Consider the following 27,392-nt stretch of genomic DNA (forward strand, 5'->3'; position numbering starts at 1 on the left):
TGGTTCTGATGCTCCAACCTTCTGCTGCTGGATATGATGCTCCAACCTGCTGCTGGTTCTGATCCTCCAACCTTCTGCTGCTGGATCTGATGCTCCAACCTGCAGCTGGATCTGATGCTCCAACCTTCTGCTGCTGGTTCTGATGCTCCAACCTTCTGCTGCTGGATCTGATGCTCCAACCTTCTGCTGCTGGTTCTGATGCTTCAACCTGCTGCTGGTTCTGATGCTCCAACCTTCTGCTGCTGGTTCTGATGCTCCAACCTTCTGCTGCTGGTTCTGATGCTCCAACCTGCTGCTGGTTCTGATGCTCCAACCTTCTGCTGGTTCTGATGCTCCAACCTTCTGCTGCTGGTTCTGATGCTCCAACCTTCTGCTGCTGGATCTGATGCTCCAACCTTCTGCTGGATCTGATGCTCCAACCTTCTGCTGCTGGTTCTGATGCTCCAACCTGCTGCTGGATCTGATGCTCCAACCTTCTGCTGCTGGTTCTGATGCTCCAACCTTCTGCTACCGGTTCTGATGCTCCAACCTTCTGCTACTGGATCTGATGCTCCAACCTTCTGCTGGTTCTGATGCTCCAACCTTCTGCTGGATCATATGCTCCAACCTTCTGCTGCTGGATCTGATGCTCCAACCTTCTGCTACCGGTTCTGATGCTCCAACCTTCATCTACTGGATCTGATGCTCCAACCTTCTGCTGGTTCTGATGCTCCAACCTTCTGCTGGTTCTGATGCTCCAACCTTCTGCTGCTGGATATGATGCTCCAACCTGCTGCTGGATCTGATGCTCCAACCTTCTGCTACCGGTTCTGATGCTCCAACCTTCTGCTACTGGATCTGATGCTCCAACCTTCTGCTGGTTCTGATGCTCCAACCTTCTGCTGGTTCTGATGCTCCAACCTTCTGCTACTGGTTCTGATGCTCCAACCTTCTGCTACTGGTTCTGATGCTCCAACCTTCTGCTGCTGGTTCTGATGCTCACACCTTCAGCTGGTTCTGATGCTCCAACCTTCTTCTGCTGGTTCTGATGCTCCAACCTTCTGCTCGTACTGATGCTCCAACCTGCTGCTGGATCTGATGCTCCAACCTGCTGCTGGATCTGATGCTCCAACCTTCTGCTACCGGTTCTGATGCTCCAACCTTCTGCTACTGGATCTGATGCTCCAACCTTCTGCTGGTTCTGATGCTCCAACCTTCTGCTGGTTCTGATGCTCCAACCTTCTGCTACTGGTTCTGATGCTCCAACCTTCTGCTACTGGTTCTGATGCTCCAACCTTCTGCTGCTGGTTCTGATGCTCACACCTTCAGCTGGTTCTGATGCTCCAACCTTCTTCTGCTGGTTCTGATGCTCCAACCTTCTGCTCGTACTGATGCTCCAACCTGCTGCTGGATCTGATGCTCCAACCTTCTGCTGTTGGTTCTGATGCTCCAACCTTCTGCTGGATCTAATGCTCCAACCTGCTGCTGGTTCTGATGCTCCAACCTGCTGCTGGTTCTGATGCTCCAATCTGCTGCTGGTTCTGATGCTCCAACCTTCTGCTGCTGGTTCTGATGCTCCAACCTTCTGCTGCTGGATCTGATGCTCCAACCTTCTGCTGCTGGTTCTGATGCTCCAACCTTCTGCTGCTGGTTCTGATGCTCCAACCTTCTGCAGCTGGATCTGATGCTCCAACCTTCTGCTGCTGGTTCTGATGCTCCAACCTTCTGCTGCTGGATATGATGCTCCAACCTGCTGCTGGTTCTGATCCTCCAACCTTCTGCTGCTGGATCTGATGCTCCAACCTGCAGCTGGATCTGATGCTCCAACCTTCTGCTGCTGGATATGATGCTCCAACCTGCTGCTGGTTCTGATCCTCCAACCTTCTGCTGCTGGATCTGATGCTCCAACCTGCAGCTGGATCTGATGCTCCAACCTTCTGCTGCTGGTTCTGATGCTCCAACCTTCTGCTGCTGGATCTGATGCTCCAACCTTTTGCTGCTGGTTCTGATGCTTCAACCTGCTGCTGGTTCTGATGCTCCAACCTTCTGCTGCTGGTTCTGATGCTCCAACCTTCTGCTGCTGGTTCTGATGCTCCAACCTGCTGCTGGTTCTGATGCTCCAACCTGCTGCTGGTTCTGATGCTCCAACCTTCTGCTGCTGGTTCTGATGCTCCAACCTTCTGCTGCTGGATCTGATGCTCCAACCTTCTGCTGCTCGATCTGATGCTCCAACCTTCTGCTGCTGGATCTGATGCTCCAACCTTCTGCTGCTGGATCTGATGCTCCATCCTGCTGCTGGTTCTGATGCTTCAACCTTCTGCTGCTGGATCTGATGCTCCAACCTTCTGCTGCTGGATCTGATGCTCCAACCTTCTGCTGCTGGTTCTGATGCTCCAACCTTCTGCTGCTGGATCTGATGCTCCAACCTGCTGCTGGATCTGATGCTCCAACCTGCTGCTGGATCTGATGCTCCAACCTTCTACTACAGGTTCTGATGCTCCAACCTTCTGCTGCTGGTTCTGATGCTCCAACCTTCTGCTGCTGGATATGATGCTCCAACCTGCTGCTGGTTCTGATCCTCCAACCTTCTGCTGCTGGATCTGATGCTCCAACCTGCAGCTGGATCTGAAGCTCCAACCTTCTGCTGCTGGTTCTGATGCTCCAACCTTCTGCTGCTGGATCTGATGCTCCAACCTTCTGCTGCTGGTTCTGATGCTTCAACCTGCTGCTGGTTCTGATGCTCCAACCTTCTGCTGCTGGTTCTGATGCTCCAACCTTCTGCTGCTGGTTCTGATGCTCCAACCTTCTGCTGCTGGTTCTGATGCTCCAACCTGCTGCTGGATCTGATGCTCCAACCTTCTGCTGCTGGATCTGATGCTAAAACCTGCTGCTGGTTCTGATGCTCCAACCTTCTGCTGCTGGATCTGATGCTCCAACCTTCTGCTGCTGGTTCTGATGCTCCAACCTTCTGCTGCTGGATCTGATGCTCCAACCTTCTGCTGCTGGATCTGATGCTCCAACCTGCTGCTGGATCTGATGCTCCAACCTTCTGCTGCTGGATCTGATGCTAAAACCTGCTGCTGGTTCTGATGCTCCAACCTTCTGCTGCTGGATCTGATGCTCCAACCTTCTGCTGCTGGTTCTGATGCTCCAACCTTCTGCTGCTGGATCTGATGCTCCAACCTTCTGCTGCTGGTTCTGATGCTCCAACCTTCTGCTGCTGGATATGATGCTCCAACCTGCTGCTGGTTCTGATGCTCCAACCTTCTGCTGCTGGATCTGATGCTCCAACCTGCTGCTGGTTCTGATGCTCCAACCTTCTGCTGCTGGATCTGATGCTCCAACCTTCTGCTGCTGGTTCTGATGCTCCAACATTCTGCTGCTGGTTCTGATGCTCCAACCTTCTGCAGCTGGATCTGATGCTCCAACCTTCTGCAGCTGGATCTGATGCTCCAACCTTCTGCAGCTGGATCTGATGCTCCAACCTGCTGCTGGATCTGATGCTCCAACCTTCTGCTGCTGGTTCTGATGCTCCAACCTTCTGCTGCTGGATCTGATGCTCCAACCTTCTGCTGCTGGATCTGATGCTCCAACCTTCTGCTGCTGGATCTGATGCTCCAACCTGCTGCTGGTTCTGATGCTCCAACCTGCTGCTGGATCTGAGGCTCCAACCTGCTGCTGGTTCTGATGCTTAAACCTTCTGCTGCTGGATCTGATGCTCCAACCTGCTGCTGGTTCTGATGCTCCAACCTGCTGCTGGATCTGATGCTCCAACCTTCTGCTGGATCTGATGCTCCAACCTGCTGCTGGTTCTGATGCTCCAACCTGCTGCTGCTTCTGATGCTCCAACCTTCTGCTGGATCTGATGCTCCAACCTGCTGCTGGTTCTGATTGTCCAACCTGCTGCTGGTTCTGATGCTCCAACCTGCTGTTGGATCTGATGCTCCAACCTTCTGCTGCTGGTTCTGATGCTCCAACCTGCTGCTGGTTATGATGCTCCAACCTTCTTCTGCTGGTTCTGATGCTCCAACCTTCAGCTCGTACTGATGCTCCAACCTGCTGCTGGATCTGATGCTCCAACCTTCTGCTGTTGGTTCTGATGCTCCAACCTTCTGCTGGTTCTGATGCTCCAACCTTCTGCTGGTTCTGATGCTCCAACCTGCTGCTGGTTCTGATGCTCCAATCTGCTGCTGGTTCTGATGCTCCAACCTTCTGCTGCTGGATCTGATGCTCCAACCTTCTGCTGCTGGTTCTGATGCTCCAAACTTCTGCTGCTGGTTCTGATGCTCCAACCTTCTGCAGCTGGATCTGATGCTCCAACCTTCTGCTGCTGGTTCTGATGCTCCAACCTTCTGCTGCTGGATATGATGCTCCAACCTGCTGCTGGTTCTGATCCTCCAACCTTCTGCTGCTGGATCTGATGCTCCAACCTGCAGCTGGATCTGATGCTCCAACCTTCTGCTGCTGGTTCTGATGCTCCAACCTTCTGCTGCTGGATCTGATGCTCCAACCTTCTGCTGCTGGTTCTGATGCTTCAACCTGCTGCTGGTTCTGATGCTCCAACCTTCTGCTGCTGGTTCTGATGCTCCAACCTTCTGCTGCTGGTTCTGATGCTCCAACCTGCTGCTGGTTCTGATGCTCCAACCTTCTGCTGGTTCTGATGCTCCAACCTTCTGCTGCTGGTTCTGATGCTCCAACCTTCTGCTGCTGGATCTGATGCTCCAACCTTTTGCTGCTGGTTCTGATGCTTCAACCTGCTGCTGGTTCTGATGCTCCAACCTTCTGCTACCGGTTCTGATGCTCCAACCTTCTGCTACTGGATCTGATGCTCCAACCTTCTGCTGGTTCTGATGCTCCAACCTTCTGCTGGATCATATGCTCCAACCTTCTGCTGCTGGATCTGATGCTCCAACCTTCTGCTACCGGTTCTGATGCTCCAACCTTCATCTACTGGATCTGATGCTCCAACCTTCTGCTGGTTCTGATGCTCCAACCTTCTGCTGGTTCTGATGCTCCAACCTTCTGCTGCTGGATATGATGCTCCAACCTGCTGCTGGATCTGATGCTCCAACCTTCTGCTACCGGTTCTGATGCTCCAACCTTCTGCTACTGGATCTGATGCTCCAACCTTCTGCTGGTTCTGATGCTCCAACCTTCTGCTGGTTCTGATGCTCCAACCTTCTGCTACTGGTTCTGATGCTCCAACCTTCTGCTACTGGTTCTGATGCTCCAACCTTCTGCTGCTGGTTCTGATGCTCACACCTTCAGCTGGTTCTGATGCTCCAACCTTCTGCTGGTTCTGATGCTCCAACCTTCTGCTGGTTCTGATGCTCCAACCTTCTGCTACTGGTTCTGATGCTCCAACCTTCTGCTACTGGTTCTGATGCTCCAACCTTCTGCTGCTGGTTCTGATGCTCACACCTTCAGCTGGTTCTGATGCTCCAACCTTCTTCTGCTGGTTCTGATGCTCCAACCTTCTGCTCGTACTGATGCTCCAACCTGCTGCTGGATCTGATGCTCCAACCTTCTGCTGTTGGTTCTGATGCTCCAACCTTCTGCTGGATCTAATGCTCCAACCTGCTGCTGGTTCTGATGCTCCAACCTGCTGCTGGTTCTGATGCTCCAATCTGCTGCTGGTTCTGATGCTCCAACCTTCTGCTGCTGGTTCTGATGCTCCAACCTTCTGCTGCTGGATCTGATGCTCCAACCTTCTGCTGCTGGTTCTGATGCTCCAACCTTCTGCTGCTGGTTCTGATGCTCCAACCTTCTGCAGCTGGATCTGATGCTCCAACCTTCTGCTGCTGGTTCTGATGCTCCAACCTTCTGCTGCTGGATATGATGCTCCAACCTGCTGCTGGTTCTGATCCTCCAACCTTCTGCTGCTGGATCTGATGCTCCAACCTGCAGCTGGATCTGATGCTCCAACCTTCTGCTGCTGGATATGATGCTCCAACCTGCTGCTGGTTCTGATCCTCCAACCTTCTGCTGCTGGATCTGATGCTCCAACCTGCAGCTGGATCTGATGCTCCAACCTTCTGCTGCTGGTTCTGATGCTCCAACCTTCTGCTGCTGGATCTGATGCTCCAACCTTTTGCTGCTGGTTCTGATGCTTCAACCTGCTGCTGGTTCTGATGCTCCAACCTTCTGCTGCTGGTTCTGATGCTCCAACCTTCTGCTGCTGGTTCTGATGCTCCAACCTGCTGCTGGTTCTGATGCTCCAACCTGCTGCTGGTTCTGATGCTCCAACCTTCTGCTGCTGGTTCTGATGCTCCAACCTTCTGCTGCTGGATCTGATGCTCCAACCTTCTGCTGCTCGATCTGATGCTCCAACCTTCTGCTGCTGGATCTGATGCTCCAACCTTCTGCTGCTGGATCTGATGCTCCATCCTGCTGCTGGTTCTGATGCTTCAACCTTCTGCTGCTGGATCTGATGCTCCAACCTTCTGCTGCTGGATCTGATGCTCCAACCTTCTGCTGCTGGTTCTGATGCTCCAACCTTCTGCTGCTGGATCTGATGCTCCAACCTGCTGCTGGATCTGATGCTCCAACCTGCTGCTGGATCTGATGCTCCAACCTTCTACTACAGGTTCTGATGCTCCAACCTTCTGCTGCTGGTTCTGATGCTCCAACCTTCTGCTGCTGGATATGATGCTCCAACCTGCTGCTGGTTCTGATCCTCCAACCTTCTGCTGCTGGATCTGATGCTCCAACCTGCAGCTGGATCTGAAGCTCCAACCTTCTGCTGCTGGTTCTGATGCTCCAACCTTCTGCTGCTGGATCTGATGCTCCAACCTTCTGCTGCTGGTTCTGATGCTTCAACCTGCTGCTGGTTCTGATGCTCCAACCTTCTGCTGCTGGTTCTGATGCTCCAACCTTCTGCTGCTGGTTCTGATGCTCCAACCTTCTGCTGCTGGTTCTGATGCTCCAACCTGCTGCTGGATCTGATGCTCCAACCTTCTGCTGCTGGATCTGATGCTAAAACCTGCTGCTGGTTCTGATGCTCCAACCTTCTGCTGCTGGATCTGATGCTCCAACCTTCTGCTGCTGGTTCTGATGCTCCAACCTTCTGCTGCTGGATCTGATGCTCCAACCTTCTGCTGCTGGATCTGATGCTCCAACCTGCTGCTGGATCTGATGCTCCAACCTTCTGCTGCTGGATCTGATGCTAAAACCTGCTGCTGGTTCTGATGCTCCAACCTTCTGCTGCTGGATCTGATGCTCCAACCTTCTGCTGCTGGTTCTGATGCTCCAACCTTCTGCTGCTGGATCTGATGCTCCAACCTTCTGCTGCTGGTTCTGATGCTCCAACCTTCTGCTGCTGGATCTGATGCTCCAACCTTCTGCTGCTGGATCTGATGCTCCAACCTGCTGCTGGTTCTGATGCTCCAACCTTCTGCTGCTGGATCTGATGCTCCAACCTTCTGCTGCTGGATCTGATGCTCCAACCTGCTGCTGGTTCTGATGCTCCAACCTTCTGCTGCTGGATCTGATGCTCCAACCTTCTGCTGCTGGTTCTGATGCTCCAACATTCTGCTGCTGGTTCTGATGCTCCAACCTTCTGCAGCTGGATCTGATGCTCCAACCTTCTGCAGCTGGATCTGATGCTCCAACCTTCTGCAGCTGGATCTGATGCTCCAACCTGCTGCTGGATCTGATGCTCCAACCTTCTGCTGCTGGTTCTGATGCTCCAACCTTCTGCTGCTGGATCTGATGCTCCAACCTTCTGCTGCTGGATCTGATGCTCCAACCTTCTGCTGCTGGATCTGATGCTCCAACCTGCTGCTGGTTCTGATGCTCCAACCTGCTGCTGGATCTGAGGCTCCAACCTGCTGCTGGTTCTGATGCTTAAACCTTCTGCTGCTGGATCTGATGCTCCAACCTGCTGCTGGTTCTGATGCTCCAACCTGCTGCTGGATCTGATGCTCCAACCTTCTGCTGGATCTGATGCTCCAACCTGCTGCTGGTTCTGATGCTCCAACCTGCTGCTGCTTCTGATGCTCCAACCTTCTGCTGGATCTGATGCTCCAACCTGCTGCTGGTTCTGATTGTCCAACCTGCTGCTGGTTCTGATGCTCCAACCTGCTGTTGGATCTGATGCTCCAACCTTCTGCTGCTGGTTCTGATGCTCCAACCTGCTGCTGGTTATGATGCTCCAACCTTCTTCTGCTGGTTCTGATGCTCCAACCTTCAGCTCGTACTGATGCTCCAACCTGCTGCTGGATCTGATGCTCCAACCTTCTGCTGTTGGTTCTGATGCTCCAACCTTCTGCTGGTTCTGATGCTCCAACCTTCTGCTGGATCTAATGCTCCAACCTGCTGCTGGTTCTGATGCTCCAACCTGCTGCTGGTTCTGATGCTCCAATCTGCTGCTGGTTCTGATGCTCCAACCTTCTGCTGCTGGATCTGATGCTCCAACCTTCTGCTGCTGGTTCTGATGCTCCAAACTTCTGCTGCTGGTTCTGATGCTCCAACCTTCTGCAGCTGGATCTGATGCTCCAACCTTCTGCTGCTGGTTCTGATGCTCCAACCTTCTGCTGCTGGATATGATGCTCCAACCTGCTGCTGGTTCTGATCCTCCAACCTTCTGCTGCTGGATCTGATGCTCCAACCTGCAGCTGGATCTGATGCTCCAACCTTCTGCTGCTGGTTCTGATGCTCCAACCTTCTGCTGCTGGATCTGATGCTCCAACCTTCTGCTGCTGGTTCTGATGCTTCAACCTGCTGCTGGTTCTGATGCTCCAACCTTCTGCTGCTGGTTCTGATGCTCCAACCTTCTGCTGCTGGTTCTGATGCTCCAACCTGCTGCTGGTTCTGATGCTCCAACCTTCTGCTGGTTCTGATGCTCCAACCTTCTGCTGCTGGTTCTGATGCTCCAACCTTCTGCTGCTGGATCTGATGCTCCAACCTTCTGCTGGATCTGATGCTCCAACCTTCTGCTGCTGGTTCTGATGCTCCAACCTGCTGCTGGATCTGATGCTCCAACCTTCTGCTGCTGGTTCTGATGCTCCAACCTTCTGCTACCGGTTCTGATGCTCCAACCTTCTGCTACTGGATCTGATGCTCCAACCTTCTGCTGGTTCTGATGCTCCAACCTTCTGCTGGATCATATGCTCCAACCTTCTGCTGCTGGATCTGATGCTCCAACCTTCTGCTACCGGTTCTGATGCTCCAACCTTCATCTACTGGATCTGATGCTCCAACCTTCTGCTGGTTCTGATGCTCCAACCTTCTGCTGGTTCTGATGCTCCAACCTTCTGCTGCTGGATATGATGCTCCAACCTGCTGCTGGATCTGATGCTCCAACCTTCTGCTACCGGTTCTGATGCTCCAACCTTCTGCTACTGGATCTGATGCTCCAACCTTCTGCTGGTTCTGATGCTCCAACCTTCTGCTGGTTCTGATGCTCCAACCTTCTGCTACTGGTTCTGATGCTCCAACCTTCTGCTACTGGTTCTGATGCTCCAACCTTCTGCTGCTGGTTCTGATGCTCACACCTTCAGCTGGTTCTGATGCTCCAACCTTCTTCTGCTGGTTCTGATGCTCCAACCTTCTGCTCGTACTGATGCTCCAACCTGCTGCTGGATCTGATGCTCCAACCTTCTGCTGTTGGTTCTGATGCTCCAACCTTCTGCTGGATCTAATGCTCCAACCTGCTGCTGGTTCTGATGCTCCAACCTGCTGCTGGTTCTGATGCTCCAATCTGCTGCTGGTTCTGATGCTCCAACCTTCTGCTGCTGGTTCTGATGCTCCAACCTTCTGCTGCTGGATCTGATGCTCCAACCTTCTGCTGCTGGTTCTGATGCTCCAACCTTCTGCTGCTGGTTCTGATGCTCCAACCTTCTGCAGCTGGATCTGATGCTCCAACCTTCTGCTGCTGGTTCTGATGCTCCAACCTTCTGCTGCTGGATATGATGCTCCAACCTGCTGCTGGTTCTGATCCTCCAACCTTCTGCTGCTGGATCTGATGCTCCAACCTGCAGCTGGATCTGATGCTCCAACCTTCTGCTGCTGGATATGATGCTCCAACCTGCTGCTGGTTCTGATCCTCCAACCTTCTGCTGCTGGATCTGATGCTCCAACCTGCAGCTGGATCTGATGCTCCAACCTTCTGCTGCTGGTTCTGATGCTCCAACCTTCTGCTGCTGGATCTGATGCTCCAACCTTTTGCTGCTGGTTCTGATGCTTCAACCTGCTGCTGGTTCTGATGCTCCAACCTTCTGCTGCTGGTTCTGATGCTCCAACCTTCTGCTGCTGGTTCTGATGCTCCAACCTGCTGCTGGTTCTGATGCTCCAACCTCCTGCTGGTTCTGATGCTCCAACCTTCTGCTGCTGGTTCTGATGCTCCAACCTTCTGCTGCTGGATCTGATGCTCCAACCTTCTGCTGCTCGATCTGATGCTCCAACCTTCTGCTGCTGGATCTGATGCTCCAACCTTCTGCTGCTGGATCTGATGCTCCATCCTGCTGCTGGTTCTGATGCTTCAACCTTCTGCTGCTGGATCTGATGCTCCAACCTTCTGCTGCTGGATCTGATGCTCCAACCTTCTGCTGCTGGTTCTGATGCTCCAACCTTCTGCTGCTGGATCTGATGCTCCAACCTGCTGCTGGATCTGATGCTCCAACCTTCTGCTGCTGGTTCTGATGCTCCAACCTTCTGCAGCTGGATCTGATGCTCCAACCTTCTGCTGCTGGTTCTGATGCTCCAACCTTCTGCTGCTGGATATGATGCTCCAACCTGCTGCTGGTTCTGATCCTCCAACCTTCTGCTGCTGGATCTGATGCTCCAACCTGCAGCTGGATCTGAAGCTCCAACCTTCTGCTGCTGGTTCTGATGCTCCAACCTTCTGCTGCTGGATCTGATGCTCCAACCTTCTGCTGCTGGTTCTGATGCTTCAACCTGCTGCTGGTTCTGATGCTCCAACCTTCTGCTGCTGGTTCTGATGCTCCAACCTTCTGCTGCTGGTTCTGATGCTCCAACCTTCTGCTGCTGGTTCTGATGCTCCAACCTGCTGCTGGATCTGATGCTCCAACCTTCTGCTGCTGGATCTGATGCTAAAACCTGCTGCTGGTTCTGATGCTCCAACCTTCTGCTGCTGGATCTGATGCTCCAACCTTCTGCTGCTGGTTCTGATGCTCCAACCTTCTGCTGCTGGATCTGATGCTCCAACCTTCTGCTGCTGGATCTGATGCTCCAACCTGCTGCTGGATCTGATGCTCCAACCTTCTGCTGCTGGATCTGATGCTAAAACCTGCTGCTGGTTCTGATGCTCCAACCTTCTGCTGCTGGATCTGATGCTCCAACCTTCTGCTGCTGGTTCTGATGCTCCAACCTTCTGCTGCTGGATCTGATGCTCCAACCTTCTGCTGCTGGTTCTGATGCTTCAACCTGCTGCTGGTTCTGATGCTCCAACCTTCTGCTGCTGGTTCTGATGCTCCAACCTTCTGCTGCTGGTTCTGATGCTCCAACCTGCTGCTGGTTCTGATGCTCCAACCTTCTGCTGGTTCTGATGCTCCAACCTTCTGCTGCTGGTTCTGATGCTCCAACCTTCTGCTGCTGGATCTGATGCTCCAACCTTCTGCTGGATCTGATGCTCCAACCTTCTGCTGCTGGTTCTGATGCTCCAACCTGCTGCTGGATCTGATGCTCCAACCTTCTGCTGCTGGTTCTGATGCTCCAACCTTCTGCTACCGGTTCTGATGCTCCAACCTTCTGCTACTGGATCTGATGCTCCAACCTTCTGCTGGTTCTGATGCTCCAACCTTCTGCTGGATCATATGCTCCAACCTTCTGCTGCTGGATCTGATGCTCCAACCTTCTGCTACCGGTTCTGATGCTCCAACCTTCATCTACTGGATCTGATGCTCCAACCTTCTGCTGGTTCTGATGCTCCAACCTTCTGCTGGTTCTGATGCTCCAACCTTCTGCTGCTGGATATGATGCTCCAACCTGCTGCTGGATCTGATGCTCCAACCTTCTGCTACCGGTTCTGATGCTCCAACCTTCTGCTACTGGATCTGATGCTCCAACCTTCTGCTGGTTCTGATGCTCCAACCTTCTGCTGGTTCTGATGCTCCAACCTTCTGCTACTGGTTCTGATGCTCCAACCTTCTGCTACTGGTTCTGATGCTCCAACCTTCTGCTGCTGGTTCTGATGCTCACACCTTCAGCTGGTTCTGATGCTCCAACCTTCTTCTGCTGGTTCTGATGCTCCAACCTTCTGCTCGTACTGATGCTCCAACCTGCTGCTGGATCTGATGCTCCAACCTTCTGCTGTTGGTTCTGATGCTCCAACCTTCTGCTGGATCTAATGCTCCAACCTGCTGCTGGTTCTGATGCTCCAACCTGCTGCTGGTTCTGATGCTCCAATCTGCTGCTGGTTCTGATGCTCCAACCTTCTGCTGCTGGTTCTGATGCTCCAACCTTCTGCTGCTGGATCTGATGCTCCAACCTTCTGCTGCTGGTTCTGATGCTCCAACCTTCTGCTGCTGGTTCTGATGCTCCAACCTTCTGCAGCTGGATCTGATGCTCCAACCTTCTGCTGCTGGTTCTGATGCTCCAACCTTCTGCTGCTGGATATGATGCTCCAACCTGCTGCTGGTTCTGATCCTCCAACCTTCTGCTGCTGGATCTGATGCTCCAACCTGCAGCTGGATCTGATGCTCCAACCTTCTGCTGCTGGATATGATGCTCCAACCTGCTGCTGGTTCTGATCCTCCAACCTTCTGCTGCTGGATCTGATGCTCCAACCTGCAGCTGGATCTGATGCTCCAACCTTCTGCTGCTGGTTCTGATGCTCCAACCTTCTGCTGCTGGATCTGATGCTCCAACCTTTTGCTGCTGGTTCTGATGCTTCAACCTGCTGCTGGTTCTGATGCTCCAACCTTCTGCTGCTGGATCTGATGCTCCAACCTGCAGCTGGATCTGAAGCTCCAACCTTCTGCTGCTGGTTCTGATGCTCCAACCTTCTGCTGCTGGATCTGATGCTCCAACCTTCTGCTGCTGGTTCTGATGCTCCAACCTTCTGCTGCTGGTTCTGATGCTCCAACCTGCTGCTGGATCTGATGCTCCAACCTTCTGCTGCTGGATCTGATGCTAAAACCTGCTGCTGGTTCTGATGCTCCAACCTTCTGCTGCTGGATCTGATGCTCCAACCTTCTGCTGCTGGTTCTGATGCTCCAACCTTCTGCTGCTGGATCTGATGCTCCAACCTTCTGCTGCTGGATCTGATGCTCCAACCTGCTGCTGGATCTGATGCTCCAACCTTCTGCTGCTGGATCTGATGCTAAAACCTGCTGCTGGTTCTGATGCTCCAACCTTCTGCTGCTGGATCTGATGCTCCAACCTTCTGCTGCTGGTTCTGATGCTCCAACCTTCTGCTGCTGGATCTGATGCTCCAACCTTCTGCTGCTGGTTCTGATGCTTCAACCTGCTGCTGGTTCTGATGCTCCAACCTTCTGCTGCTGGTTCTGATGCTCCAACCTTCTGCTGCTGGTTCTGATGCTCCAACCTGCTGCTGGTTCTGATGCTCCAACCTTCTGCTGGTTCTGATGCTCCAACCTTCTGCTGCTGGTTCTGATGCTCCAACCTTCTGCTGCTGGATCTGATGCTCCAACCTTCTGCTGGATCTGATGCTCCAACCTTCTGCTGCTGGTTCTGATGCTCCAACCTGCTGCTGGATCTGATGCTCCAACCTTCTGCTGCTGGTTCTGATGCTCCAACCTTCTGCTACCGGTTCTGATGCTCCAACCTTCTGCTACTGGATCTGATGCTCCAACCTTCTGCTGGATCATATGCTCCAACCTTCTGCTGCTGGATCTGATGCTCCAACCTTCTGCTACCGGTTCTGATGCTCCAACCTTCATCTACTGGATCTGATGCTCCAACCTTCTGCTGGTTCTGATGCTCCAACCTTCTGCTGGTTCTGATGCTCCAACCTTCTGCTGCTGGATATGATGCTCCAACCTGCTGCTGGATCTGATGCTCCAACCTTCTGCTACCGGTTCTGATGCTCCAACCTTCTGCTACTGGATCTGATGCTCCAACCTTCTGCTGGTTCTGATGCTCCAACCTTCTGCTGGTTCTGATGCTCCAACCTTCTGCTACTGGTTCTGATGCTCCAACCTTCTGCTACTGGTTCTGATGCTCCAACCTTCTGCTGCTGGTTCTGATGCTCACACCTTCAGCTGGTTCTGATGCTCCAACCTTCTTCTGCTGGTTCTGATGCTCCAACCTTCTGCTCGTACTGATGCTCCAACCTGCTGCTGGATCTGATGCTCCAACCTTCTGCTGTTGGTTCTGATGCTCCAACCTTCTGCTGGATCTAATGCTCCAACCTGCTGCTGGTTCTGATGCTCCAACCTGCTGCTGGTTCTGATGCTCCAATCTGCTGCTGGTTCTGATGCTCCAACCTTCTGCTGCTGGTTCTGATGCTCCAACCTTCTGCTGCTGGATCTGATGCTCCAACCTTCTGCTGCTGGTTCTGATGCTCCAACCTTCTGCTGCTGGTTCTGATGCTCCAACCTTCTGCAGCTGGATCTGATGCTCCAACCTTCTGCTGCTGGTTCTGATGCTCCAACCTTCTGCTGCTGGATATGATGCTCCAACCTGCTGCTGGTTCTGATCCTCCAACCTTCTGCTGCTGGATCTGATGCTCCAACCTGCAGCTGGATCTGATGCTCCAACCTTCTGCTGCTGGATATGATGCTCCAACCTGCTGCTGGTTCTGATCCTCCAACCTTCTGTTGCTGGATCTGATGCTCCAACCTGCAGCTGGATCTGATGCTCCAACCTTCTGCTGCTGGTTCTGATGCTCCAACCTTCTGCTGCTGGATCTGATGCTCCAACCTTTTGCTGCTGGTTCTGATGCTTCAACCTGCTGCTGGTTCTGATGCTCCAACCTTCTGCTGCTGGTTCTGATGCTCCAACCTTCTGCTGCTGGTTCTGATGCTCCAACCTGCTGCTGGTTCTGATGCTCCAACCTGCTGCTGGTTCTGATGCTCCAACCTTCTGCTGCTGGTTCTGATGCTCCAACCTTCTGCTGCTGGATCTGATGCTCCAACCTTCTGCTGCTCGATCTGATGCTCCAACCTTCTGCTGCTGGATCTGATGCTCCAACCTTCTGCTGCTGGATCTGATGCTCCAACCTTCTGCTGCTGGTTCTGATGCTCCAACCTTCTGCTGCTGGATCTGATGCTCCAACCTGCTGCTGGATCTGATGCTCCAACCTTCTGCTGCTGGTTCTGATGCTCCAACCTTCTGCAGCTGGATCTGATGCTCCAACCTTCTGCTGCTGGTTCTGATGCTCCAACCTTCTGCTGCTGGATATGATGCTCCAACCTGCTGCTGGTTCTGATCCTCCAACCTTCTGCTGCTGGATCTGATGCTCCAACCTGCAGCTGGATCTGAAGCTCCAACCTTCTGCTGCTGGTTCTGATGCTCCAACCTTCTGCTGCTGGATCTGATGCTCCAACCTTCTGCTGCTGGTTCTGATGCTTCAACCTGCTGCTGGTTCTGATGCTCCAACCTTCTGCTGCTGGTTCTGATGCTCCAACCTTCTGCTGCTGGTTCTGATGCTCCAACCTTCTGCTGCTGGTTCTGATGCTCCAACCTGCTGCTGGATCTGATGCTCCAACCTTCTGCTGCTGGATCTGATGCTAAAACCTGCTGCTGGTTCTGATGCTCCAACCTTCTGCTGCTGGATCTGATGCACCAACCTTCTGCTGCTGGTTCTGATGCTCCAACCTTCTGCTGCTGGATCTGATGCTCCAACCTTCTGCTGCTGGATCTGATGCTCCAACCTGCTGCTGGATCTGATGCTCCAACCTTCTGCTGCTGGATCTGATGCTAAAACCTGCTGCTGGATCTGATGCTCCAACCTTCTGCTGCTGGATCTGATGCTCCAACCTTCTGCTGCTGGTTCTGATGCTCCAACCTTCTGCTGCTGGTTCTGATGCTCCAACCTTCTGCTGCTGGATCTGATGCTCCAACCTTCTGCTGCTGGATCTGATGCTCCAACCTGCTGCTGGTTCTGATGCTCCAACCTTCTGCTGCTGGATCTGATGCTCCAACCTTCTGCTGCTGGATCTGATGCTCCAACCTGCTGCTGGTTCTGATGCTCCAACCTTCTGCTGCTGGATCTGATGCTCCAACCTTCTGCTGCTGGTTCTGATGCTCCAACATTCTGCTGCTGGTTCTGATGCTCCAACCTTCTGCAGCTGGATCTGATGCTCCAACCTTCTGCAGCTGGATCTGATGCTCCAACCTTCTGCAGCTGGATCTGATGCTCCAACCTGCTGCTGGATCTGATGCTCCAACCTTCTGCTGCTGGTTCTGATGCTCCAACCTTCTGCTGCTGGATCTGATGCTCCAACCTTCTGCTGCTGGATCTGATGCTCCAACCTTCTGCTGCTGGATCTGATGCTCCAACCTGCTGCTGGTTCTGATGCTCCAACCTGCTGCTGGATCTGAGGCTCCAACCTGCTGCTGGTTCTGATGCTTAAACCTTCTGCTGCTGGATCTGATGCTCCAACCTGCTGCTGGTTCTGATGCTCCAACCTGCTGCTGGTTCTGATGCTCCAACCTGCTGCTGGATCTGATGCTCCAACCTTCTGCTGCTGGTTCTGATGCTCCAACCTTCTGCTGCTGGTTCTGATGCTCCAACCTGCTGCTGGTTCTGATTCTCCAACCTGCTGCTGGTTCTGATGCTTAAACCTTCTGCTGCTGGATCTGATGCTCCAACCTGCTGCTGGTTCTGATGCTCCAACCTGCTGCTGGTTCTGATGCTCCAAACTGCTGCTGGATCTGATGCTCCAACCTTCTGCTACTGGTTCTGATGCTCCAACCTGCTGCTGGATCTGATGCTCCAACCTTCTGCTGGTTCTGATGCTCCAACCTTCTGCTGCTGGTTCTGATGCTCCAACCTTCTGCTGCTGGATCTGATGCTCCAACCTGCTGCTGGATCTGATGCTCCAACCTTCTGCTGCTGGTTCTGATGCTCCAACCTGGTGCTGGATCTGATGCTCCAACCTTCTGCTGCTGGATATGATTCTCCAACCTGCTGCTGGATCTGATGCTCCAACCTTCTGCTACCGGTTCTGATGCTCCAACCTTCTGCTACTGGATCTGATGCTCCAACCTTCTGCTGGTTCTGATGCTCCAACCTTCTGCTGGTTCTGATGCTCCAACCTTCTGCTACTGGTTCTGATGCTCCAACCTTCTGCTGCTGGTTCTGATGCTCACACCTTCAGCTGGTTCTGATGCTCCAACCTTCTGCTGGTTCTGATGCTCCAACCTTCTGCTGGATCTGATGCTCCAACCTGCTGCTGGTTCTGATGCTCCAACCTGCTGCTGGTTCTGATGCTCCAACCTGCTGCTGGTTCTGATGCTCCAACCTTCTTCTGCTGGTTCTGATGCTCCAACCTTCTGCTCGTACTGATGCTCCAACCTGCTGCTGGATCTGATGCTCCAACCTTCTGCTGTTGGTTCTGATGCTCCAACCTTCTGCTGGTTCTGATGCTCCAACCTTCTGCTGCTGGATCTGATGCTCCAACCTGCTGCTGGATCTGATGCTCCAACCTTCTGCTGCTGGATCTGATGCTCCAACCTTCTGCTGCTGGATCTGATGCTCCAACCTTCTGCTGCTGGATCTGATGCTCCAACGTGCTGCTGGATCTGATGCTCCAACCTTCCACTGGATCTGATGCTCCAACCTTCTGCTGGATCTGATGCTCCAACCTGCTGCTGGTTCTGATGCTCCAACCTTCTGCTGCTGGTTCTGATGCTCCAACCTTCTGCTGCTGGATCTGATGCTCCAACCTGCTGCTTGTTCTGATGCTCCAACCTTCTGCTGCTGGTTCTGATGCTCCAACCTGCAGCTGGATCTGATGCTCCAACCTTCTGCTGCTGGATCTGATGCTCCAACCTTCTGCTGCTGGATCTGATGCTCCAACCTGCTGCTGGATCTGATGCTCCAACCTGCTGCTGGTTCTGATGCTCCAAACTGCTGCTGGATCTGATGCTCCAACCTTCTGCTACTGGTTCTGATGCTCCAACCTGCTGCTGGATCTGATGCTCCAACCTTCTGCTGGTTCTGATGCTCCAACCTGCTGCTGGTTCTGATGCTCCAACCTTCTGCTGCTGGATCTGATGCTCCAACCTGCTGCTTGTTCTGATGCTCCAACCTTCTGCTTCTGGATCTGATGCTCCAACCTTCTGCTGCTGGATCTGATGCTCCAACCTGCTGCTGGATCTGATGCTCCAACCTGCTGCTGGATCTGATGCTCCAACCTTCTGCTGCTGGATCTGATGCTCCAACCTTCTGCTGCTGGATCTGATGCTCCAACCTGCTGCTGGATCTGATGCTCCAACCTGCTGCTGGTTCTGATGCTCCAACCTGCTGCTGGGTCTGATGCTCCAACCTTCTGCTGCTGGTTCTGATGCTCCAACCTTCTGCTGCTGGTTCTGATGCTCCAACCTGCTGCTGGTTCTGATTCTCCAACCTGCTGCTGGATCTGATGCTCCAACCTTCTGCTGCTGGTTCTGATGCTCCAACCTGGTGCTGGATCTGATGCTCCAACCTTCTGCTGCTGGATATGATTCTCCAACCTGCTGCTGGATCTGATGCTCCAACCTTCTGCTACCGGTTCTGATGCTCCAACCTTCTGCTACTGGATCTGATGCTCCAACCTTCTGCTGGTTCTGATGCTCCAACCTTCTGCTGGTTCTGATGCTCCAACCTTCTGCTACTGGTTCTGATGCTCCAACCTTCTGCTGCTGGTTCTGATGCTCACACCTTCAGCTGGTTCTGATGCTCCAACCTTCTGCTGGTTCTGATGCTCCAACCTTCTGCTGGATCTGATGCTCCAACCTGCTGCTGGTTCTGATGCTCCAACATGCTGCTGGATCTGATGCTCCAACCTGCTGCTGGTTCTGATGCTCCAACCTTCTGCTGGATCTGATGCTCCAACCTGCTGCTGGTTCTGATGCTCCAACCTGCTGCTGGTTCTGATGCTCCAACCTGCTGCTGGTTCTGATGCTCCAACCTTCTTCTGCTGGTTCTGATGCTCCAACCTTCTGCTCGTACTGATGCTCCAACCTGCTGCTGGATCTGATGCTCCAACCTTCTGCTGTTGGTTCTGATGCTCCAACCTTCTGCTGGTTCTGATGCTCCAACCTTCTGCTGCTGGATCTGATGCTCCAACCTTCTGCTGGATCTGATGCTCCAACCTGCTGCTGGTTCTGATGCTCCAACCTTCTGCTGCTGGATCTGATGCTCCAACCTTCTGCTGCTGGATCTGATGCTCCAACCTGCTGCTGGATCTGATGATCCAACCTTCTGCTGGTTCTGATGCTCCAACCTTCTGCTGCTGGATCTGATGCTCCAACCTGCTGCTTGTTCTGATGCTCCAACCTTCTGCTTCTGGATCTGATGCTCCAACCTTCTGCTGCTGGATCTGATGCTCCAACCTGCTGCTGGATCTGATGCTCCAACCTGCTGCTGGATCTGATGCTCCAACCTGCTGCTGGATCTGATCCTCCAACCTGCTGCTTGTTCTGATGCTCAAACCTTCTGCTGCTGGATCTGATGCTCCAACCTGCTGCTGGATCTGATGCTCCAACCTGCTGCTGGATCTGATGCTCCAACCTGCTGCTGGATCTGATGCTCCAACCTTCTGCTGCTGGATCTGATGCTCCAACCTTCTGCTGCTGGATCTGATGCTCCAACCTGCTGCTGGATCTGATGCTCCAACCTTCTGCTGCTGGTTCTGATGCTCCAACCTTCCACTGGATCTGATGCTCCAACCTGCTGCTGGTTCTGATGCTCCAACCTTCTGCTGGTTCTGATGCTCCAACCTTCCACAGGATATGATGCTCCAACCTGCTGCTGGATCAGATTCTCCAACCTTCTGCTGGTTCTGATTCTGCAACCTGCTGCTGCTGGATCTGATGCTCCAACCTTCTGCTGCTGGATCTGATGCTCCAACCTTCTGCTGCTGGATCTGATGCTCCAACCTGCTGCTGCTGGATCTGATGCTCCAACCTGCTGCTGGATCTGATGCTCCAACCTTCTGCTGCTGGATCTGATGCTCCAACCTTCTGCTGCTGGATCTGATGCTCCAACCTGCTGCTGGATCTGATGCTCCAACCTGCTGCTGGTTCTGATGCTCCAACCTTCTGCTGCTGGTTCTGATGCTCCAACCTGCTGCTGGTTCTGATGCTCCAACCTGCTGCTGGTTCTGATGCTCCAACCTTCTGCTGGATCTGATGCTCCAACCTGCTGCTGGTTCTGATGCTCCAACCTTCTGCTGCTGGTTCTGATGCTCCAACCTTCTGCTGCTGGATCTGATGCTCCAACCTTCTGCTGCTGGATCTGATGCTCCAACCTTCTGCTGCTGGTTCTGATGCTCCAACCTGCAGCTGGATCTGATGCTCCAACCTTCTGCTGCTGGATCTGATGCTCCAACCTTCTGCTGCTGGATCTGATGCTCCAACCTTCTGCTGCTGGATCTGATGCTCCAACCTGCTGCTGGATCAGATGCTCCAACCTGCTGCTGGTTCTGATGCTCCAACCTTCTGCTGCTGGTTCTGATGCTCCAACCTGCTGCTGGATCTGATGCTCCAACCTTCTGCTGGATCTGATGCTCCAACCTTCTGCTGGTTCTGATGCTCCAACCTGCTGCTGGTTCTGATGCTCCAACCTTCTGCTGCTGGATCTGATGCTCCAACCTTCTGCTGCTTGTTCTGATGCTCCAACCTTCTGCTTCTGGATCTGATGCTCCAACCTTCTGCTGCTGGATCTGATGCTCCAACCTGCTGCTGGATCTGATGCTCCAACCTGCTGCTGGATCTGATGCTCCAACCTGCTGCTGGATCTGATGCTCCAACCTGCTGCTGGATCTGATGCTCCAACCTTCTGCTGCTGGATCTGATGCTCCAACCTTCTGCTGCTGGATCTGATGCTCCAACCTGCTGCTGGATCTGATGCTCCAACCTTCTGCTGCTGGTTCTGATGCTCCAACCTTCCACTGGATCTGATGCTCCAACCTGCTGCTGGTTCTGATGCTCCAACCTTCTGCTGGTTCTGATGCTCCAACCTTCCACTGGATATGATGCTCCAACCTGCTGCTGGATCAGATGCTCCAACCTTCTGCTGGTTCTGATGCTCCAACCTGCTGCTGCTGGATCTGATGCTCCAACCTGCTGCTGGATCTGATGCTCCAACCTTCTGCTGCTGGATCTGATGCTCCAACCTTCTGCTGCTGGATCTGATGCTCCAACCTGCTGCTGGATCTGATGCTCCAACCTGCTGCTGGTTCTGATGCTCCAACCTGCTGCTGGATCTGATCCTCCAACCTGCTGCTTGTTCTGATGCTCCAACCTTCTGCTGCTGGATCTGATGCTCCAACCTTCTGCTGCTGGATCTGATGCTCCAACCTGCTGCTGGATCTGATGCTCCAACCTTCTGCTGCTGGTTCTGATGCTCCAACCTTCCACTGGATCTGATGCTCCAACCTGCTGCTGGTTCTGATGCTCCAACCTTCTGCTGGTTCTGATGCTCCAACCTTCCACTGGATCTGATGCTCCAACCTGCTGCTGGATCAGATGCTCCAACCTTCTGCTGGTTCTGATGCTCCAACCTGCTGCTGCTGGATCTGATGCTCAAACCTGCTGCTGGATCTGATGCTCCAACCTTCTGCTGCTGGTTCTGATGCTCCAACCTTCTGCTGCTGGATCATATGCTCCAACCTGCTGCTGGTTCTGATGCTCCAACCTTCTGCTGCTGGTTCTGATGCTCCAACCTTCTGCTGGATCTGATGCTCCAACCTGCTGCTGGTTCTGATGCTCCAACCTTCTGCTGCTGGATCAGATGCTCCAACCTGCTGCTGGTTCTGATGCTCCAACCTTCTGCTGCTGGTTCTGATGCTCCAACCTTCTGCTGGATCTGATGCTCCAACCTGCTGCTGGTTCTGATGCTCCAACCTTCTGCTGCTGGTTCTGATGCTCCAACCTTCTGCTGGATCTGATGCTCCAACCTGCTGCTGGTTCTGATGCTCCAACCTTCTGCTGCTGGTTCTGATGCTCCAACCTTCTGCTGCTGGATCTGATGCTCCAACCTTCTGCTGCTGGTTCTGATGCTCCAACCTTCCACTGGATCTGATGCTCCAACCTGCTGCTGGTTCTGATGCTCCAACCTTCTGCTGGTTCTGATGCTCCAACCTTCCACTGGATTTGATGCTCCAACCTGCTGCTGGTTCTGATGCTCCAACCTGCTGCTGCTGGATCTGATGCTCCAACCTGCTGCTGGATCTGATGCTCCAACCTTCTGCTGCTGGATCTGATGCTCCAACCTTCTGCTGCTGGTTCTGATGCTCCAACCTGCTGCTGGCTCTGATGCTCCAACCTTCTGCTGCTTGTTCTGATGCTCCAACCTTCTGCTGGATCTGATCCTCCAACCTGCTGCTTGTTCTGATGCTCCAACCTTCTGCTGCTGGATCTGATGCTCCAACCTGCTGCTGGATCTGATGCTCCAACCTGCTGCTGGATCTGATGCTCCAACCTGCTGCTGGATCTGATGCTCCAACCTTCTGCTGCTGGATCTTATGCTCCAACCTGCTGCTGGATCTGATGCTCCAACCTTCTGCTGCTGGTTCTGATGCTCCAACCTTCCACTGGATCTGATGCTCCAACCTGCTGCTGGTTCTGATGCTCCAACCTGCTGCTGGATCAGATGCTCCAACCTTCTGCTGGTTCTGATGCTCCAACCTGCTGCTGCTGGTTCTGATGCTCCAACCTGCTGCTGGATCTGATGCTCCAACCTTCTGCTGCTGGATCTGGTGCACCAACCTGCTGCTGGATCTGATGCTCCAACCTGCTGCTGGTTCTGATGCTCCAACCTTCTGCTGCTGGTTCTCATGCTCCTACCTTCTGCTGGATCTGATGCTCCAACCTGCTGCTGGTTCTGATGCTCCAACCTTCTGCTGCTGGTTCTGATGCTCCAACCTTCTGCTGCTGGATCTGATGCTCCAACCTGCTGCTGGTTCTGATGCTCCAACCTTCTGCTGCTGGTTCTGATGTTCCAACCTGCAGCTGGATCTGATGCTCCAACCTTCTGCAGCTGGATCTGATGCTCCAACCTGCTGCTGGTTCTGATGCTCCAACCTTCTGCTGCTGGTTCTGATGCTCCAACCTTCTGCTGCAGGATCTGATGCTCCAACCTGCTGCTGGATCAGATGCTCCAACCTTCTGCTGGTCCTGATGCTCCAACCTGCTGCTGCTGGATCAGATGCTCCAACCTGCTGCTGGTTCTGATGCTCCAACCTTCTGCTGCTGGTTCTGATGCTCCAACCTTCTGCTGGATCTGATGCTCCAACCTGCTGCTGGTTCTGATGCTCCTACCTTCTGCTGCTGGTTCTGATGCTCCAACCTGCAGCTGGATCTGATGCTCCAACCTTCTGCAGCTGGATCTGATGCTCCAACCTTCTGCTGCTGGATCTGATGTTCCAACCTGCAGCTGGATCTGATGCTCCAACCTTGTGCAGCTGGATCTGATGCTCCAACCTGCTGCTGGTTCTGATGCTCCAACCTTCTGCTGCTGGTTCTGATGCTCCAACCTTCTGCTGCAGGATCTGATGCTCCAACCTGCTGCTGGATCAGATGCTCCAACCTTCTGCTGGTCCTGATGCTCCAACCTGCTGCTGCTGGATCTAATGCTCCAACCTTCTGCTGCTGGATCTGATGCTCCAACCTGCTGCTGGATCTGATGCTCCAACCTTCTGCTGCTGGATCTGATGCTCCAACCTTCTGCAGCTGGATCTGATGCTCCAACCTTCTGCTGCTGGATCTGATGTTCCAACCTGCAGCTGGATCTGATGCTCCAACCTTCTGCAGCTGGATCTGATGCTCCAACCTGCTGCTGGTTCTGATGCTCCAACCTTCTGCTGCTGGTTCTGATGCTCCAACCTTCTGCTGCAGGATCTGATGCTCCAACCTGCTGCTGGATCAGATGCTCCAACCTTCTGCTGGTCCTGATGCTCCAACCTGCTGCTGCTGGATCTAATGCTCCAACCTTCTGCTGCTGGATCTGATGCTCCAACCTGCTGCTGGATCTGATGCTCCAACCTTCTGCTGCTGGATCTGATGCTCCAACCTTCTGCTGCTGGATCTGATGCTCCAACCTGCAGCTGGATCTGATGCTCCAACCTTCTGCTGCTGGTTCTGATGCTCCAACCTTCTGCTGCTGGATCAGATGCTCCAACCTGCTGCTGGTTCTGATGCTCCAACCTTCTGCTGCTGGTTCTGATGCTCCAACCTTCTGCTGGATCTGATGCTCCAACCTGCTGCTGGTTCTGATGCTCCTACCTTCTGCTGCTGGTTCTGATGCTCCAACCTTCTGCTGCTGGATCTGATGCTCCAACCTGCAGCTGGATCTGATGCTCCAACCTTCTGCAGCTGGATCTGATGCTCCAACCTTCTGCTGCTGGATCTGATGCTCCAACCGTCTGCTGCTGGATCTGATGCTCCAACCTGCTGCTGGTTCTGATGCTCCAACCTTCTGCTGCTGGTTCTGATGCTCCAACCTTCTGCTGGATCTGATGCTCCAACCTGCTGCTGGTTCTGATGCTCCAACCTTCTGCTGCTGGTTCTGATGCTCCAACCTTCTGCTGCTGGATCTGATGCTCCAACCTTCTGCTGCTGGTTCTGATGCTCCAACCTTCCACTGGATCTGATGCTCCAACCTGCTGCTGGTTCTGATGCTCCAACCTTCTGCTGGTTCTGATGCTCCAACCTTCCACTGGATTTGATGCTCCAACCTGCTGCTGGATCAGATGCTCCAACCTTCTGCTGGTTCTGATGCTCCAACCTGCTGCTGGATCTGATGCTCCAACCTTCTGCTGGATCTGATGCTCCAACCTTCTGCTGCTGGATCTGATGCTCCAACCTTCTGCTGCTGGATCTTATGCTCCAACCTGCTGCTGGATCTGATGCTCCAACCTTCTGCTGCTGGTTCTGATGCTCCAACCTTCCACTGGATCTGATGCTCCAACCTGCTGCTGGTTCTGATGCTCCAACCTTCCACTGGATCTGATGCTCCAACCTGCTGCTGGATCAGATGCTCCAACCTTCTGCTGGTTCTGATGCTCCAACCTGCTGCTGCTGGTTCTGATGCTCCAACCTTCTGCTGCTGGTTCTCATGCTCCAACCTTCTGCTGCTGGATCTGATGCTCCAACCTTCTGCTGCTGGATCTGATGCTCCAACCTGCTGCTGGATCTGATGCTCCAACCTTCTGCTGCTGGATCTGATGCACCAACCTGCTGCTGGATCTGATGCTCCAACCTGCTGCTGGTTCTGATGCTCCAACCTTCTGCTGCTGGTTCTCATGCTCCAACCTTCTGCTGGATCTGATGCTCCAACCTGCTGCTGGTTCTGATGCTCCAACCTTCTGCTGCTGGTTCTGATGTTCCAACCTGCAGCTGGATCTGATGCTCCAACCTTCTGCAGCTGGATCTGATGCTCCAACCTGCTGCTGGATCTGATGCTCCAACCTTCTGCTGCTGGATCTGATGCTCCAACCTTCTGCTGCTGGATCTGATGCTCCAACCTGCTGCTGGATCTGATGCTCCAACCTGCTGCTGGTTCTGATGCTCCAACCTTCTGCTGCTGGTTCTGATGCTCCAACCTTCTGCTGGATCTGATGCTCCAACCTGCTGCTGGTTCTGATGCTCCAACCTTCTGCTGCTGGTTCTGATGCTCCAACCTGCTGCTGGATCTGATGCTCCAACCTTCTGCTGCTGGATCTGATGCTCCAACCTTCTGCTGCTGGATCTGATGCTCCAACCTGCTGCTGGATCTGATGCTCCAACCTGCTGCTGGTTCTGATGCTCCAACCTTCTGCTGCTGGTTCTGATGCTCCAACCTTCTGCTGCTGGTTCTGATGCTCCAACCTGCTGCTGGTTCTGATGCTCCAACCTTCTGCTGCTGGTTCTGATGCTCCAACCTTCTGCTGGATCTGATGCTCCAACCTGCTGCTGGTTCTGATGCTCCAACCTTCTGCTGCTGGTTCTGATGCTCCAACCTTCTGCTGCTGGATCTGATGCTCCAACCTTCTGCTGCTGGTTCTGATGCTCCAACCTTCCACTGGATCTGATGCTCCAACCTGCTGCTGGTTCTGATGCTCCAACCTTCTGCTGGTTCTGATGCTCCAACCTTCCACTGGATTTGATGCTCCAACCTGCTGCTGGATCAGATGCTCCAACCTTCTGCTGGTTCTGATGCTCCAACCTGCTGCTGGATCTGATGCTCCAACCTGCTGCTGGATCTGATGCTCCAACCTGCTGCTGGATCTGATGCTCCAACCTTCTGCTGCTGGATCTGATGCTCCAACCTTCTGCTGCTGGATCTGATGCTCCAACCTTCTGCTGCTGGATCTGATGCTCCAACCTTCTGCTGCTGGATCTGATGCTCCAACCTGCTGCTGGATCTGATGCTCCAACCTTCTGCTGCTGGTTCTGATGCTCCAACCTTCCACTGGATCTGATGCTCCAACCTGCTGCTGGTTCTGATGCTCCAACCTTCTGCTGGTTCTGATGCTCCAACCTTCCACTGGATCTGATGCTCCAACCTGCTGCTGGATCAGATGCTCCAACCTTCTGCTGGTTCTGATGCTCCAACCTGCTGCTGCTGGATCTGATGCTCCAACCTGCTGCTGGATCTGATGCTCCAACCTTCTGCTGCTGGATCTGATGCTCCAACCTTCTGCTGCTGGATCTGATGCTCCAACCTGCTGCTGGATCTGATGCTAAAACCTGCTGCTGGTTCTGATGCTCCAACCTTCTGCTGCTGGATCAGATGCTCCAACCTGCTGCTGGTTCTGATGCTGCAACCTTCTGCTGCTGGTTCTGATGCTCCAACCTGCTGCTGGATCTGATGCTCCAACCTGCTGCTGGCTCTGATGCTCCAACCTTCTGCTGCTGGTTCTGATGCTCCAACCTTCTGCTGCTGGATCAGATGCTCCAACCTGCTGCTGGTTCTGATGCTCCAACCTTCTGCTGCTGGTTCTGATGCTCCAACCTTCTGCTGGATCTGATGCTCCAACCTGCTGCTGGTTCTGATGCTCCAACCTTCTGCTGCTGGTTCTGATGCTCCAACCTGCAGCTGGATCTGATGCTCCAACCTTCTGCAGCTGGATCTGATGCTCCAACCTTCTGCTGCTGGATCTGATGCTCCAACCTTCTGCTGCTGGATCTGATGCACCAACCTGCTGCTGGATCTGATGCTCCAACCTTCTGCTGCTGGTTCTCATGCTCCAACCTTCTGCTGGATCTGATGCTCCAACCTGCTACTGGTTCTGATGCTCCAACCTTCTGCTGCTGGTTCTGATGCTCCAACCTTCTGCTGCTGGATCTGATGCTCCAAC

Source organism: Telmatherina bonti, assembly GCF_933228915.1.
Source record: "Telmatherina bonti genome assembly, chromosome: 20".
Taxonomy (NCBI): domain Eukaryota; kingdom Metazoa; phylum Chordata; class Actinopteri; order Atheriniformes; family Telmatherinidae; genus Telmatherina; species Telmatherina bonti.